Source organism: Neovison vison, chromosome 11 (genome assembly GCF_020171115.1).
Source record: "Neovison vison isolate M4711 chromosome 11, ASM_NN_V1, whole genome shotgun sequence".
Lineage (NCBI taxonomy): Eukaryota > Metazoa > Chordata > Mammalia > Carnivora > Mustelidae > Neogale > Neogale vison.
The window spans coordinates 51,569,656-51,587,924 of NC_058101.1; the positions used below are offsets into that span (position 1 = coordinate 51,569,656).

An 18,269-nucleotide genomic window follows, 5' to 3' on the forward strand; every position below is an offset into this window, starting at 1 on the left:
TGTTAGCTCTGTCAGGACCAAATGAAGAGATAAGAGATCCTTAGTAAGATTTAAAGAATGAAATAATATCCAAAAGTTGCAAAGAGCTCTTAAAACTTAACGATAAGGAAACAAAAAACTTGATCTAAAAAAACGAGCCAAAGACCATAAAAGATAACCTTACCAAAGAAAATATGCAAATGGGGCTCTCTTGGGTGGCTTATCCAGTTAAGCATCCAAATCTTGATTTTTGACTCAGGGTTGTGAGATTGAACCCTGTGTCAGGTTCTTCACTAGATGTGGAGATTGCTTAAGATTCTCTCTTTCGGGGCACCTAGGTGGCTCAGTGGGTTAAAGCCTCTGCCTTCGGCTCAGGTCATGATTCCGCATCAGGCTCTTCACTCAGCGGGGAGCCTGCTTCCCCCTCTCTCTCTGCCTGCCTCTCTGCCTACTTGTGATGTCTCTGTCTGTCAATTAAATAAATAAAATCTTTAAAAAAAATTCTCTCTCTCCCTTTTTTTCCTCCTATCCTCCCTATCCCAAAAGGGGGGAAAAAAAAAAAAAAGTACAAATGTCAAATAAGCATATGAAAAGTTACTCTACATCATATGTCATCAGGGAAATGCAAATTAAAACAACCAGATATGACTATACACTATTAGAATGACCGAAATCCAGAACACTGACAACATCTTGTGCTTTCAGAATATGGAGCAATAGGAGCACCCATTCTTGGCTGGTGAGAAAGCAAATGTTGCAGGCACTTTGGAAGAGAGTTAGCACTGCAAACATACACTGACCATACGATCCAGCAATCATGTTCTTTGGTATTTACCTGAAGGAGTTAAAAATTTGCATCTATATAGAAAACGTCACCCTGATGTTTTTAACAGCTTTATTTATAAGTGCCAAAACTTGGAATTAACGGAGATGTCATTCAGTAGGTAAAAGGATAAATAAACTGTGGTACCTCCAGACAATGGAATATTATTCAGTGCTAAAAGGCAATGAGCTATTAAGCCTGTGAAAAGACATGGAGGATACTTAATTGTATATTACTATGTGAAAGAAACCAATGTACAAATGTTAGAGATCGGATGATTACGACTGTATGACATTCTAGAAAAGGCAAAAATACAGAGACAGTAAGATCAGTTATTGTCAGGAATTTGGGAGGGGGGAATGAATAGGCAGAGCACAGAGGATTTTTAGGGAAGTAAAAATACTCTGTATGACACCATAATAATGGTATATGTCACTATGCAGTCATCCAAACCCATAGGATGTACAGCACTAAGAGAGAATTTTAATGTCAACCATGGACTTTTAGTTGATTACGTGTCACTGTAGGTTCATAATAAGTGTACCACTCTGATAGAGAATGTTGATAATGGGGGAGGTTAGGTGGGGGGAAGAGAGGCCGGAGTTTAGGTGGGAATTCTCTCTACTTTCCCCTCAATTTTGCTGTGAACCTAAAGCTCCTCTAAAAAAAATGTTCTATTTTTTTAAATAAAGTTCTAATTTTTTAAAAAGGAATAAAATAAAGATGATGGTCCAAAGTGATGGGAATCAAATTTCAGCAGGACTCAGTTTTTAAATATATTTTTAACTCAATAGATCTAAATTAAAATATCAACTAGTCTTGTATTCTTACATTTTTTTCTTCCTTTCTTAGGTAGTGAGATCCTCCAGTAGACTAGATATGTGTGCTAAAATGCCAATCCTACACATATTACAAGTTTTTAAAGAAAATATAGTGCCTTTTTTTCTCCATAACCAGTTTTTGAGTGCCAATTGCATGCAATTTTTTCTGCTGAGTATAAAGTGTGATAAACCTGGCTTCCTAAGGATGTAGGATCTTTGAATTCCCAAAAGTTTGTCTGGTGACAGCCATATAGACATATATTTTAATGTCAGGCACATAATACTAGGCTTTCAGTAAAAGTTCTTAGTTGAATAAATCAATGCATGAATGAATCAGTCAACCAATCATTCAATCACCGATTCTGGAGATCATTGTTTGCTGAATAGACACGTTCTATTCTCAGTGGTACTGTTAGCTCAGGAAGATGACATATCATGAAACCTTGGAACATAAATATGTCATTATCTTTCCTATTAATAAGAATTATATTTTAAAAACTCCATTTTATATTTTTTTAGTTATCAAACCAATTAAATGGATTCATAAAAGACCCAATGGTAAATTTAAAAAAAAAGCCCATATTTTTATAACAAATGTTATAATGAGCTTCTAGTGTACCATACTGATGAAATCTCAAGCTTCAAGGAATCTTAAATTTGACTTAACATTAAGTCAGCAATATTTTATAACTATTTTAAGAAGTAATTTGCCACATATGTCAGTCCAGGCTACAATGTCTAGTTCATTAATTTCCTTTTCACTTGCTTTCATATTAAAATACACATCTAAAACATTTTTTTTAATAATACCTTAGTTGCTTTCTTCCCACTGAAATGAAGAGTTTAAGTATATAGGCTTTATCCCATTTCTTATACTCACTCTGCATTATGTTAAGCTATCCAATTGATGGCAAAGCAGCTAAAGCTAAATTTTTTTCAAATAGATTCTGAGGTGAAATTTGTAAGGCTAATTTAATAATCAATGGACTACTTTGTAAGCTGCTTCATAAAAACATCTACATTATTTTGAGAGACTTTGGTCTATTTATCAATTCAGTTCTGAAAGGAGGATACAATTGAAAACTGACTGTTGTAATTCTTTTGCATTACCAACAGCTTATTGGAGAACATTTACAGAACCATTAAAGTACTGAAGCAGAAGAAAAGATTTAGACCAACTCTGTCATTTCCTAAGAGGGGCAGAGATCACGGGTCAATATGCTGAGGCAATTTAGGCCTCTTTCCTTCAATCTAGTGCTTATGACACTATGCGGCCCCCTACCCCCAACCACCAAGACCAAAGTAGGTTGTATTCAAGATTAAAGAATATGTATTATGTAGATGCTCTTTTTTGGACTTGAGTTCTACTATGTTGTCCTTTATGCGGTATAGCCTAGGTCACAACACTTACGATAGAGTGGTGGGTTCTTCAACTTAAGTAAGCAATCAGCTTACCTCCCCTAGAATTGAAGAGACACTGTGTTTAATAAGATCTTTCAGTGTTTGCTTCTGGAAAGTATATTTGATAGTTATAGGATTTTCCTTGTTTTCAATATTTATCCGTATACTTATATATATACAATATTTATGTATCTTAAGTAAGATTATGTTTAAAGATATTTGATAATATTTTAATAGCCCTGTGCTACAGAATCATCAAACATGAAATTACAGGCAAAGGCAAGTCAAAAAAGATTCTAAAGGATGCTAGAAGATTTCACAGACTTGTGCACAGAAGCTCACATATTTAATCAGAAAGAACCTCCTTCAGAGTCCAGTTATTAGAGATAGGTCCAAAAGATATGCTTTTCTACTTTTGATGCTGTAGACTAGGAGAAACATTAATAGTATTAATTTTGTACGATGACAATAATCTCAAGTATAATAATCATTAAATAATGAGTACGTTAGTACATGTCATGAATCGAGCACACGCCGGGTATATTGCTAACCGTCACATTAACTCCACAACCTGAGAATTGTATTCTGACTTTCGAGATGATGAAATGAGGATTAGACATGTTTTGTCTTGCCCGTGATCAGGCACAGAGGGTAGAATGCAGAGAGTCACTGTGATAACACCAGATCTGTAGATTTGTTTATTGTGACCAAGTGTGCACCCAGAAAATTATAATCCAACAAAATAAAACCCAGTGCTCAGGAGCAGCCTTAGATTTCTTTAATTAAAAAAAAATAAAGATAAAAATGTTGTAAGAGAATTAAGAAACAAATGATTGCAGAAAGGGGTTGGACTCAGCGTGCTTTCTACCATGGCTACCTGACTGTTCAGTGTGAGTCATAGTCATCTGCTATTATTTGTATTGTTATTCATAATACTAGCTGAGATTTGTTGAACTGGGTTAGGAAATGCTTCTTAAAGAAGAGAAATAGTAAGGATGACCTGAGAGATTAATTTACCAATTGAAAAGAGCATGAGAGAGAGGAAGACAACGGTGGGCAAGTGTCCTAAGTGTGGAGAGGAGCTTATGCAAAGGCACAAGTATGAAACTGCTGTGAATTTAATTGTGTTTTCCTCAAATCCTCTGTTGAATTCCTAAGATCAGAATGTGCCCTTATTTGGAAATAGGGTTGTTGAGGATGTAATTAGTTAAGTTGAGGTCCTGCTGGTATAGGGTGAGTCCCTGGTCTAAAAGGACTAGTGTCCTTATAGAAAGGGGATCTTTGGACACAGACACACACAGGTAACATATCTGTAAGTCAAACAATACCAATGATTTCCAGCAAAGCCACCAGAAGCTAGAGGAGAAGCTTGGGACACATTCTCTCTTACAGCCCTCAGAAGGATTCAACCCTGATGATGCCTTGATCTTGGACTTCCAGCCTCCATAACTGTGAGACTATACGTTTCTGTTATGTAAGCTGCTGTACTGGTTGTAGTAGTCCCATCAGACCAATACAGAGACTAAGGAATTCCAAGAAATACAGACTGGCTCATAACTCTCAGTCATTAGTAAAGGCCAGTGTTCTCTCAAAACTAGCGAGATGGCAGAGAAATGACAGGACATTTTAAAGTTCTTCTATTCACAATAATAAATGTATTTAAAAAAGAAAAAGAAATGCACCAGAGAAGAAGTGTTATGACCCTGATCTGTTAAATTCACTTAATGACAAAACTTTGATTTCACTCTGTTCTATGATTATTCAACAAACAAGGGCTTAGCATGTATGATGTGCCATGTTCAATGCAGGATCCTGGTCTCAAGTTTGGACTCAACAGAACTAAGAGTAAAGACCCAACACTGGAGAGTTTGGGATGTAGATTTTGGAAACTATCCCACCCTCATGAGGTATCAATGTCCTCATCAACTTCCCAAGTGAGTGGGGATACATAAGATTACAGTGGTAATATAGTCAGGGAATTGCGTGTTTCATAGCAAGCCCATGGTAATGGAGCTGTACGATTATGATTGCTGTTATTGTGTTATTTTTGTTAGGGTGGGGAGATACTCATTTTCTCTTCCTGTTCCTTTCAGCCCCTGATTTCTCAGTGCCCGTGAAAGGCCTAGGCTGTCTCTGGCTCTGTTCCCTAGCTCCTCATTGCTGGCTTTTGATGGGGCATGATGATCAGATGGCCATGATTAGTTCTTTGGCTTGCATTGCAGATTATCTATTAAGTAGCCATCTCCTCAGCCACCGAGGCATATGGTCAGCACTTCCAGGGCTTAAAATAAATCTGCATTTTAACATGTGGGATTTTATTATGCAAAAAAGAGCCCGCATGGGGTCTAATCTTATTCTTATGCAGCACACATCTACTTGTGCATTCTGAATGGAATAGTACATTAGGCCCCAGGCCTTCCATTCTATGACATTGCAGAGATATTCTGGGTGAGGGCATCCTAAGAAGTAGCATCAGCCGGCAACTGTGCAAGGTGCAGGAAAGGAAAGGAAGGAGAAGAGTAATTTTCCGTTTACTTCTTTTATAGACCAGTCATTCCATTTTTGTTTTGTTTTGCTTTGTTTTGGTTTTATTTTTAATCAGGTGTTTATTTAGGACCTGATACCACCTGTTTCTGCAGGTACTTGGGGTGATGGTGGACAAGATGGCACAGCTATGAATGACAGACAGTGTTTGCTGGAAGAATCACCCCTTCATGCTGATTAGGAAAAAAACACACTTTTCTCCTGGGTGATGCAGCTGTATCCCAGGACACCCACCACTGGGAGTGGACTATGTAATGGATTTCAGACTGCACCCTTTTGGCTAAGTGCCGTTGCACGAGGCACACAATTAAGGCAATTAAATTGACAATTAATGAAGAGCATACTCAGCAGATAACAAGGTGGCAAAGTCTAATGCTCGGAGGGTGGCTAGGTTTGGAAGGGGGCATGTATATACTGGAAAAGTTTATTAAATTTCTTTCTGTACCCTTTACTTACACATGGGCCACATCTTACGGGAATGGGCAGAAAGTAGTGTTTTCTGTAGCATTTGGTTGAACAAATATTTGAGGTGTTACATTTTAACACTTGCTATCCTTTGTTCTAAGATTTTTTTTCCAAACAGTACTATTCTAGGTTATAAATAGAAGAGATTAATGGTAAGTAAGAGATTGCTTTGTGGAAATTAGCTCAAGTGTGTTGCCCTGTATTAATAGAAACTCATTTGAGTGTCCTAAATGGACACTATTTTTTATTTTTTCAGTTAAGGCATGTCATCTAAGTTAATAAATAGTGCAAAGGTAAAAGTAACAGCATCAAGAACAAAAATATAGGCTCTGGGGACAGAATTGGATTTGGATTTTTTTTTTAAGATTTTATTTTTTACTTGCCAGAGACAGAGAGAGGGAGTGAGAGAGCAAAAGCAGCAGGAGTGGCTCCCCACTGAGCGTGAAGCCTGATGTGAGGACTCAATCCTGGCCCCTGGGATCATAACCTGAGTTGAAAGCCGACACTTAATTGACTGAGCCACCCAGGCATCCCTGGATTTGGATTCTAATTCCAGTTCTTCCACCTGTTCTATTACCAAGGATAAGTAACTAATTTTTTATAGGGCTGGCAATAATACTGCATTATTTGGCCCTATGAGGATTAAACAAGGTAAAGCAAGTAAAGCATGAAGCACAGCCCAGCACCTAAAAGTACTCAGTATGTGGTAGCTGTTGTAGTCAATGCTGCTGGTACTTTATAAAATTCATAAGGATTTGCGACATGTAAATTAGCATTAATCGGGACAGTGGGTTTTCTGTTTACTTATTTAGAAAGAGATGTGGCTATAAAGCCATTATTTTATACATGCACAACTGAGAGCATTTTGCTTCTGTGGCATTGGAAAAATAATATTGGCCAACACATAGGAGACTGTGGTAAGCCCTATCCTGTGTACTTCCTACTAAGTAACTCATAGCATCCTTCTAATAATCTTGTGGATAGATTCTATTATAACCATTTTGCAGGTGCAAAAACTGAGGCCCAAAGATGAGAACACATCGCTATTAAGCTGCAGACGTGGAATTATGACCCAGGCATTCTGCCCCAGCTCTGTGTTTTTGATAGCAATGATACTCTGAATTTCTGTTATGAACACATTAATGTGTATATCCAAATACATGCATATACACTGCAATACATACATGTACGAATGTACTCATGTGTGTATTTGGCTAGAAAAGCTAATGCATGAAGACTTTGTGGACTATTTCTTTCTCTTTTGTTCTCTTGAGGTCTGTAGCCATACTTAAACTTTTCTACTTGTGGTCCCCTTTTCCCTAGTAGGCTGATTGAATTATATGGCACAGCATATGCAAAATGAGATGCTCAGTTAAACATTTCTCTGTTGCCCAGCAATGGATGATTGTTCCACATTGCTTGAAGTTATACTTACGCAAATCCTTAGGCATTATTCTTCTTGTGTGCTTCCTCTCACCCGCCTCAAGTTATTTGTACAGTGACTCTATATCCAATTATGTATCATCAAGTGGCAGAAGGATGGCATTAATATGGATTAACTGTATTCTGCAAGCGCTTTGGTGATCTTTGGCCTCCAATGCTGAATAAACAATGTATCAGTTAAAACTTGAACCTGGTTGCATTTAACAGAAATCTGACTATTGTAGCTTAACCAAATAGGCATATATTTTCCTCACATATCAGGCAATATAGGGATACTCTGTCAAGTATTTTGCAATGATTCTCAAATCCTCAGTATCCCTGATTTCTTATGTCTTTCCACACTCCTATCCTTAGTTTGTGTCTCTTCTAGTTTATGCCTCAAAGTCACAAAAAGGCTACTTTACCTCCTGACTCATATCTCATTTCAGTCAGGAAAGTGCCAGATATTTCCCCTACATCTTTTGGGCAGGACTGTACCACAAGGGACCATGGATCAATGGGCCTGGCACACTATTCCCCAAACAAAATCTATATTCTGTTAGTAAGACGCATAAATGTAAATCAGGTAGCTGGCAGTGTCTGCTATACCTGAAAACTCATACGCAAAAGTGATTTTCTGCTCACACAGATGTGATAGTCAAGCAATGTATATGTATAAGGTTTCTACTATGGGTCCAGTTGTTTCTAGATCAGTGAGAAGCACAGCTCTCTTTCCTTAAGGAGACCTACCACCCCGGGGCACCTGGCTGACTCAGTCAGTAGACCATGTGATTCTTTTTCATTGAACTCAGGGTTGTGAGTTCAATCCCCACTTTGCGTGTAGTGATTACTTTAAAAATAAAAAAGAAAAGAAAATTTGCCACCCAGAAGATTAGATGGGTGGGCAAGCACATAACTTTAAAGTGCTATGACAGAGGCTGAAAGTTCCTATTGAAATTTTGAGGCATCAGTGGTAGGGCCCAGATGTACAAATTTTAGTTCTGGGTACTATTAAGAGGAGTAGGAAGACCTAACGATAAGAATAATGGCTGAATTTTCTTCACGTGAACTATGTCAGGCATTTAAAAACATATTTATTAATCACATCAACTTGTATCTTTCTATCCCCCTATTTACAACCAAGGTATGTGAGACAAAAATGAAGTTAGATAACTTTCCCAAGGTTAAGTAGCCAGGAAGTTCAAACTCAGTCTACCATTAGAGTTCTCTTCAGCTCTAGTCAATACTGAGAATACTGAGAACACTACTTTTAGTTACTCATTTTGCTGTTGTTTTCTTTAAAAAAAAAAAAAAATCCAAAAGTTTCTTTGAATGTTGCCAGTGGTGTGGAACTCGTAACTCATTGAGCATTCATGATATTTCATAAGTTGGCTTACACAGGACTGGCAGGCTTTAGCCTAGCAACCCAATAGCGCGGGAGAACAATGTCCTATTATCTTTTCATTTGGAGAATGGTAAGTTACAAATATCCATATTTTTCTTTGTATTATAAAGTAGAGTACTTTCAACTATGTCATTTTTTTTGTCAAAATAACCCATTTTTAACCCCTAAACTTAAGCAAGAAATTAGCAGCATTCTTTCTTTCCGGAGATGCTCTCTTGCTGCCTTTTCTGGACAGCCCTCTTGGAGATAATAGCGTATTTGTCTTGGCTCAGGCTTTGCTTTCATGATACTCTTTTCAATACTTCATGTCGTAGATAGAATTTTAAAATGACCCTCAAAGACTGGTAAAAACATCCTCCCATTAACTATGAGAGGGGTCTGTGATGATGATGTGATATCACAGTATCACTCCCATAATTGGGTTTTGTTATTTGGCATCGTCAACTTTAAGAAAGGAGATTATGCTGAGGAGGCCTGACCTCATCAGGCCAACCCTTAAAGGGCAAGGTTCTTCCAGGCAACAGAGATTCAAAACGAGAAAGGGATTTAACAGAAGGGAAAGTCTTCGTTGCCAGCTTTGAAGATAGAGGAGGGGCTCATGAAGAGGAGCCTGGATGGCCTCAAGCTGCCCAGAGTGACCCCATTCTGATAGCCAGCAAAAGAATAGGTACCTCAGCCTTACAACTACAAGGAAATAAAGTTTGCTAAAAGCACATGAGTGGCCTAAGGACCCTGAGCTCCTGATGAGAAGAGAGCCTGGCTAGTACTGTAATGCTGGCTCCATGAGACTGTCAGCCAACTCAGTTATTCTGTCCCTGGACTCCTGACCAATGGAAACCAGAAATAATAAATCCATGCTGCCTTAAGCTACTGCATCCAGAGATGGCTAATCCATTTTGACTTTGATTCCAGCTCTCTCTTTTTTCTTGGCCTCAAATGTGCATATGGAAACTCACACAGGTCATTTAGTGGGTACTAGAATGGGTTTTAGCCAGAGTGTACTATGGACATTACCATCAAGGTGAGGAATAGGGACCCAATATCATAGGAATAAGTGTGCTTATTTCTGTTACTTTATGATGTGTTCTAGAAATATTTTGTCAGTATCTTCCCTTCACGTACCTTCTAACACCCCCTAGAGGAGTACCAAAAATATAAAAATAAACACCAGATGATATCCTGATTAAAAGTCACAGTTCATTGCAACAAGGACAAAGTCCAAGGTGAAAGAAAATTCAAAAAAATAAAGAATGAGTAGACCATGCACTAAGGATTTTCCAAGCAGTGAGAAATACGATTTGATGCCCTTTTCTTGCTAAGGGAGTACAGACCCTGTGGTGTGGGGTGAGAGGGAAAATGTTTTTTCTGTTGGTTTCTGATTCATGGAGTACATAGCAATTTTTTTTAAATCATCATTAACATATGAAGATTGAGTTCAGAGTTGAAACATAGTAGGCATTATTCATCCAGAACACACAGTAGTCTTGCATGAGGAGAGAAAAGCTAAAGATCTGTGGTTCTGTGCATTTTTTGTAACTGTTTGCAAAGTTGGAATAAGGCACCTGCCTGTGATAAAATATGACCGTCACTCAGTCTTGTAAATTGCTCTTGCCCATTCGCATTTAGAGGTCATTAATCTTGTTTCCCTTTATGGTTGGACATTCAGCCCATTCCCACAATGGATTCAGCGCTCTAGTTCAGAGTGGTATAAAAAAAATTCACAAAGCGCCGTTGAAGAAAAATGTCACGTTACAAGAGTCCAAGTAAGCAGGGCTCTCTTTATCTTACCTGAAGAAAAACATAGGCATTTCCACAAGTGCCTGTGAAAGGATCAAAGGAACAAGACAAGAATAGCCAATAAGTAATCATAAATTCTTAGCCTGGAAAGGACTTGTTAAGGCCCACACAGTATAGGAATTCCCTTTTGCGCTGTTGATAAGGGAGAGTCCTGTCATATATAATTGAAAACATCCTGTTTGGAGGGGAACTACCGTATAAAACATTGCATTCTTTCTGTGATTATTTTACCACCCAAGACGGATACTACTTTGAACATATATTGCAGTTGTCATCCTGTGTGATATTTCTTTCTGATTTTCATCTCTTCCTCATGTTCTCAGTATGTAGTATAATACACTGAATGCTTGTAGGTATTTAGCATACTTGTGTTGAATGTAAATTTCTATTAAATTCTAGATCCAATATGACAATTCTAGATACTGCCTACTTATCACTCACATGACTATAAAAAAGATTGTAAAAAATCAGCCTTGTGCACGTAGCTAAAGTACTAATACTCTTTGTATGATCTTCCTTTTCTGATGCTTTTTCTCCAGGTCATTCACATACCTTTCGACAGTTATTTCTCCAGTATACCTGATGGCCATTCAAAAATAAATGTGAGCCAAGGTATCTGGTCACCTAGAAGCTAAAGAGCTTTGGCCTTAAATGTAAGACATAAAGCCAGGAGGGCAGAAGGGAGGCTTCAACCTCCTGTTCTTCTTTATCTTCCATTTTCTCCCATTTATCTTTATCTTCCAAATTGATTGAGATGTTAAGCCATTATCAAGTCAATACTGAACAGAAGCTACAGTATATTAATTACAATGAAAGTAACATCCCATAAAGTGTTTAATCAGGAGGAAGGAAGTATATGTCATTGAACAAACAGAAGAGAAATTAAAATCACATCATAGTCAAATGAATACATATTTGACTTTCTGTGATGTGTGGGGCCTGTATTCGCTGATGTACATGGAAAATGAGCGTGCTAAATATGACATCCTCTCTCTAGATGGCTTCCTTTGCTACTGCACATTTAGGACAAAGCATGATTACCACGATTTCCATTTGAAATGGTCAGTATGTCAACTTAAGTGTTGACAGTTTGCAACTAGTTTCTAATGTCTATTGAATTTGTCTCTAATTGCTACCCTTCATCTTTGAAATTGATGTGAACCACTGGCTGAACACGTGTGTTTCAGAACCTTGGAATATAGGAGGTGGGTCTGAGAACTATAGATAGTTCTTTCCTCTTCAGGCAAGGTATAACCATGTCTGTAAATTGCACTTCCCATAATCTATAAAAGTTGAGGACTTATTACAGTTTCTCAAGAGCCCCACACAATTTCAGAATCTAAGCTCTCTGAAATATAGCATATTATACAAGATCTTACCACTTCTTTGCATACTTAAAATGCTCATTTTGCATGATAATTGATGACACATGGTCCTTTGGGGAAAAAAAATATTGAGTGGGATACAAAATCTAGGGTTCTGGCTGAAACGTTGTATAAAACAGAGATTTTTAGTCTACACCCTGTGTAGGGAAAGAGGGAGGAGAGAAGAAGAGCGGGGAGGAAAACAGACACTCAGCACTGGAACTCAAGTATCGGGAATTTGACGACGTGTTCTTTTCTGTGATGTGCACTGTGAGCTCAGTTTTCCTCTCTCACTGAGTTTTTCAGCCAACTGTCCATTTCTTAAGAGTAACTTATAAGACTAGATCTTTCAGAGAAATAGACTAAAAGGAAGATTATAGTTGAAGATAGGCAGAGAGTAAAGGTCCATGGAAAGTGCCCAGACTTACTGATCCCTCCATAATTAACTATATTGGTTGTATATTTGGATCAGAATAAGAGAAAAAAAATAAGAGAAAAAGATTGAAAAAAAAAAATATATATATATATATATGTCTCTAATCTCTACAGACAGTATGTAATATAATACACTGAAAGCTTATAGGTACTTATTGTATTTGTGTGGAATATAAATTTCTATTAAATACTGGCTCCAATATGACATTTCTACATTCTGTCTGCTTACCACTCACATGACTATAAAAAAGATAGTAAAAAATTAACACTGTGCACATGGCTAAGGTGCTAATACTCTTTGTATGATCTTTCATTTCTGATAAATATGTCAGAAAAGACATATAATCTATTTATATACATATGTATATACACATATATCTTATTTTTAGAAAGAAACGTTAAGGGAAACAATTTCTTGGAGAATTCTGGAAACATGTATTATGTATTTTCATTCTTCAAAAAAAGTGTATATGTGTATGTTTGTATTATATTTTCCAATAAGATTAACAAATGGCATTATGGCTAAGATATAATTAAGGTACAAGATAAATAGCAACTTAAAGAGAATGAGACTGAAAGAGTTAATAATATTAAATAAAATATATTTTAAAAAGTGGAATTTGGGACACATAGGTGGCTCAGTCAGTTAAGCGACCGAACCTTGATTTCAGCTCAGGATAGATCTTGGGGTTGTGAGGTAGAGCCCCATGTCAGGCTCTGTTCTCAGTGGGGAGTCTTCTTGAGACTCTTTCCCTTTGTCCCTCCCCTTGCTTTCTCTTTTTCTCTCTCTCTTTAAAATAAATAAATGAATTTAAAAAATAAAATGTAATTTAATTTTTGTTTTAGAATGTAATTCATGGGGTGCCTTGGTGACTCAGTCGGTTAAGTGTTTGCCTTGGCTCAGGTCATGATCCCACTCATGAGTGGGCTTCCCACTCATCGGGAAGTCCGCTTCTGTCTCTCTCACTGCCTCTCTCCCTCCAGCTCATGCTCTCTTTCTCTCAAGTAAATAAATAAAATCTTAAAAAATGAATATAATTCATAATTCAGGGGCATTTTCAAATTATTAGCTTTTGTTTTGTTTTGTTTTTACTCAAAACTTCCTAGTCCTTTTGATTCTATAGACAGAAGAATGGGAAAAAGGAATCAGAGGAAGCTAAAATTGCAAATCTGACCTTTACCTTGTCATGTGAGACCATGCCTTCTGAAGAATGATTCTTCAATTTGCTATTCAGTGAGAGAATAAACTTGTTCATGGTTAATGCAGTGGGTAATAGAATGGTGATTGATTTATCATGGTGTTAATCCATGACATGTGTTAAATAACATTGTATACAGTTCTGGAGAGAGTGAGGGCTGCCAGCGCTGGGTGCTGGAGAGCACGTCACGTATCGTATTGTCATGTATATCCCATGTTCTTGTATTTACTCTGTACTTGTTAGTACAACAAGGTTTTAGAACTATTTGTCTCATTAAAACATTTTGGAAAAGGACATCTGATCACAAATCTGAATTTGTATTTGGAGATTATTCCTACAGTAATTCAATATAGGGATTTAATGTCTCTACACTAGTAATTCTACAGATACACTGTGTGTCTCTTCTTACTTTTCTTACTTAATGCCGACCAGGGCAACAACATCAAGTCATTAATGAGATGGACTAGGCCAGAAAGGAATTGGGCTTAGCAGGAGTAGGGGAGAACATTTAATAGGATAGCAAGAAATACATTTGATTGGGTAAGATGCTATTCTGGCCAGCGGGAAATAGATTGACAACTCAGTCAAATTGGAGTTCATTTCAGGATAGACAGTCAGATAGAGTCCACTCTGTTTGTAGGGTCTGCTAAGTGCAAGACCTGGTAGGGGATTCTAATGTATGTTTACTCTCTAAGAGATTACCATCTTGATGATGAAATCAAGACACACAACAGATTAGGATGATAAACCTAGTGATGTAAAAACTACTTAATTCGAATTCAAACAAGAGATTATTTGACTATAGGAATGAGAAAAGGTTTCATGGAGTGAGATTTGGCATATTCTTGGGACTGGATGATGTTGCCATAGATAAGAAAGGACATCTGAAGTAGTGTGGACAGTCATAGCAAAGACACAGAAGTGTTGTTTTTCTTTTCTTTTCTTTTTTTTTTTTTTTTTTTAAGACTTGATATTTTATTTGAGAGAGAAAGAGATAGCCAAAGAGAAAGAGAGAGCAGGGTGGGGAAAGAGAAACAGGCTCCCTGCTGAGCAAGGCCCGCCCCCCAGCACTGGGCTCCATTCCAGAACGCTGGGATCATGACCTGAGCTGAAGTCAGATGCTTAACTGACCAAGCCACCCAGGCATCCTGAAACAGAAGAGTTTTGATGCAAAATGTATGATCATATTATCTGAGTTAATTATCTAGTCATAGTCATCTGTTCTTACTTTAGTGCTCAGTGGTACAATGATTTAATAGTCATGGTCTCTACTACCAGTAGCAGGAGGAGGCAGTCTCTGTTTTTGAAAAGGGCGTGGTGGCACTCGTAAGTCTCAACTGGATAGGGCATCCCAGGCAGAAGTGAAGTGGCAGACAGGCCCGGGGCTTTATTCAGGAACTGGGAATAGCACAGGGTCAAAGGCAGATATGAGGTCTCAGAATACAGACTGTCCCATATAAGATCATGGCCCGAATAAGTCTGCTGACTCAACCAGGGTGAGGTTGGTCTTTGTCTTGTCTCTAACCAGCTTTCTGTGGGCACCTTGGCATTTTCTGTCTCAAATACTAGATATGCTCTTTTCATTAAATATTTAACATCATCAAGTATTTTTCCAGTTGTCTTAGTAGCTTCATTAACCTGTCAGGGCTTCAGGTTTTTTTTAGTTATTATCTGTCATTTGCCTTTAAGCTGAAAGATAATGTTGCACGGTAATAAAAATTACAGCTTTGATGCCAGACTGTTCTGGGTGTAAGTTTGTCTTCTAATTTTTAGAGTCTATGCAACTTTGGCATTGAATTTGAGGGTCAAATTGTTCATTTCTTAAATGAGTATAATAACTGTGAATACCTATTAAGGAAACTTTAACCCCTTACTACCCTGGTTAAAGACACAGACTTAGGAACTAGTTTCTAGTTTGAATTTTAGTTCTACTGCTTATTAAGACGCTGTCTTTGGCAATTTATTTAACTTCTCTGTCTCAGTTTACTTATCTGCCAGATCAGTTCTAAAAATTGTACAACCTTGGGGCACCTTGGTTCCTTAGTCAGTTAAATGTCTGCCTTTGTCTCAGATCACGATCTCAGGGTGCTGGGATTGAGCTCTGTATTCGGCTCTCCACTGAGTGGTGAGTTTGTTTCTCCCTCTGCCTATGTGATCCCTCTCCCTCTGTGATTGCTTTCAGTGTCTCTCAAATAAATAAATAAAATCTTTTAAAAAAATGGTACAACCTCATGGGTCTGTCTTTAGGATTAAATGAACTATTATGTTTAATATACTTAAAACACTCCCTGGCTTATAGGAAGCATCACATTCATGTTTATTATGTAAAAAAAAAAAAAATCACAAGTATTAACTATTATGACTTTTGGGTTGTTTTGTGAGTAAAGAAGATAACACAGTTTTATCACAGAATAACATTCAATAAGAGCTCTGATAGTCTAGGATAATTTTAATATTTAACTCAAATAATCTCTGAGTCCAATCTCAGGAAACTAATAAGTGATTACAAATCAAGGTGCTTAGTGAAGTTAATCAACCAGACTAGTTTATATGTGATCATAGTATTTTTATTTCTAGAATCTTTTAAGGGATCTAGAATATTTTAGGGGACTATAATAAATCTCAGAGTTAAAAATAAAAATAAAGTCCTCTAAAAACTAAAGTTTTGATTCTGTTTCAATGACCAGAATGAAGGAAAGCTAAAAAACAAAACTGAAGACCCAAATAGATTACTAAATCTGCCAAGAAAACTGTGAGAGAATTTGTAAGATCAAGCCAGGATTTTCAGAGGACACTGAAATGCCCGCAGTAAGCCTAGGTCTTACTACAATAACCACAGAGCAAAAAACAATGTTGGGATCAGGGTACCTTTGAATGTGGATATACCCTTTCAGTATCTCCTGATTTACTTGCTATTTAACTTCCTCAGCTTTCAGATGAGAAAATCAGAGGTTAGAAATGGGAAGTCTTATTGTCAAAGTCATAAAATTTTCTGTGGCTCAGACCTGGCTTACCTCCAGGCCTCATTCCTCCCAGCATGCTTTACTGCCTGCTAAACCAAACTGCGCCTCACCTCGATCTAGGCACTTCCGTGTTCAGCCCATAGGGCTATGCTATAGTGTGGGTTGGACAAGAGCTCTACACATTTGTCCCAATTAGAATTCTCCAACCCTTCCTCTCCAAAGTAATATTAGATTTGATTTATGATTTATCAGGTTTATTCTGCTTATATATTTACTGTTCTAGGAGCCAAAGTGACCCTGGATCTCTGTAGATATGCATTTCATATATATCCATTCAGCTCATGGAGAAGCAGGAAATGGAAAAAAAAAAAAAAAAACACCATTCAATAATTCTTCCAAGACTTTGTTTGATTTTTAAAAACGAGGAAAGAGTACCTGCGGTGATCCATAGACAATTTAGAAGTCTCTTTTCTGTTATTGACCTTTGAACAGTTGACCCTTGAACAATATGGTGGTCGGGGCACCAACCCGTCTGCACCTGAAAATCAACATACAACTTTTGATTCTCCAAAAACTTAACTACTTAAATTCCACATATGAGTGAAACCATAGGATATTTGTCTTTCTTGACTTATTTCACTTAGCATTATACCCTCTGGATCCATCCAGGTGGTTCCAAATGACAAGATTTCATTTGTTTTTATGGCTAATATTTCACTGTATATATGTATCACATAGATGGAATTTTGGAAACAAAAAAAATGGACAAAGTAAAAAAGAGACAAACGAAAAAACAGATTCTAACTATGGAGAACAAACTAATGATTACCAGAAGGGAGGTTATCATGATGAGCACTGAATAATATAGAGAATTGCTGAATCACTATATTGTACACCTGAAACTAATATAACACTGTATTTTAACCATACTGAAATTAAAATAATAAAAAAACTAATAGTCTACTGTTGACCAGAAGCCTTACTGATAATATAAGCAGTTGATTAACACATGTTTTGTATGTTATATATATTATATACTCTATTCTTACAATAAAGTAAGGTAAAGAAAATAAAATGTTATTAAGAAAATCATAAGGAAGATACATTTACTGTACTGTAGTGTGTTTATTGAAAAAAGTCTGCATGTAATTGGACCTGCAGAGTTGAAGCTTATGTTGTTCTAGGGTCAACTTTATATAATTTAAAAAAAAATGTCTAAGATTTAATGAGTACCACATTGAGAATTGGGTGATGTGTATTAGTCAGTGTTCTCCAGAGAAAAAGGAGAAATAAGAAATATATACACACACACACACACACACACATATATTATATCTGTATACAGTGATGGAGATGTGCATGTCCAAAGTCTGCAGGAGGGCAGGTGGCAGATTTAAAATCCAGGAAAAAGTTACAATTAGAGTCCAGAGAAAGTCCTCACATTATGGAAGGTAATCTAGTTTATATTTCCATATAATATGATGTCAGTGTCATATGTACAACCCCAAACTCATAACCCTTCTCTCAAAAGAGGATGTAGAGTCCTTGAAAGTCCTTGACTGATGTTTATTTTTCTCCTTAATGTCCTGTAACCTAAATTCTATTATGTAAATTCATCAATACTTAAATACTATGATACATACATCTTACA

At 37.0% G+C, this 18,269-nt stretch overlaps 1 protein-coding gene across 3 annotated transcripts in view; it reads left to right on the plus strand.

The window, feature by feature from the left end:
• Positions 1 to 18,269, plus strand: part of KCNIP4 (potassium voltage-gated channel interacting protein 4) — a 1,144,126-nt gene that overhangs the window by 281,150 nt on the left and 844,707 nt on the right. The window lies entirely within an intron of this gene.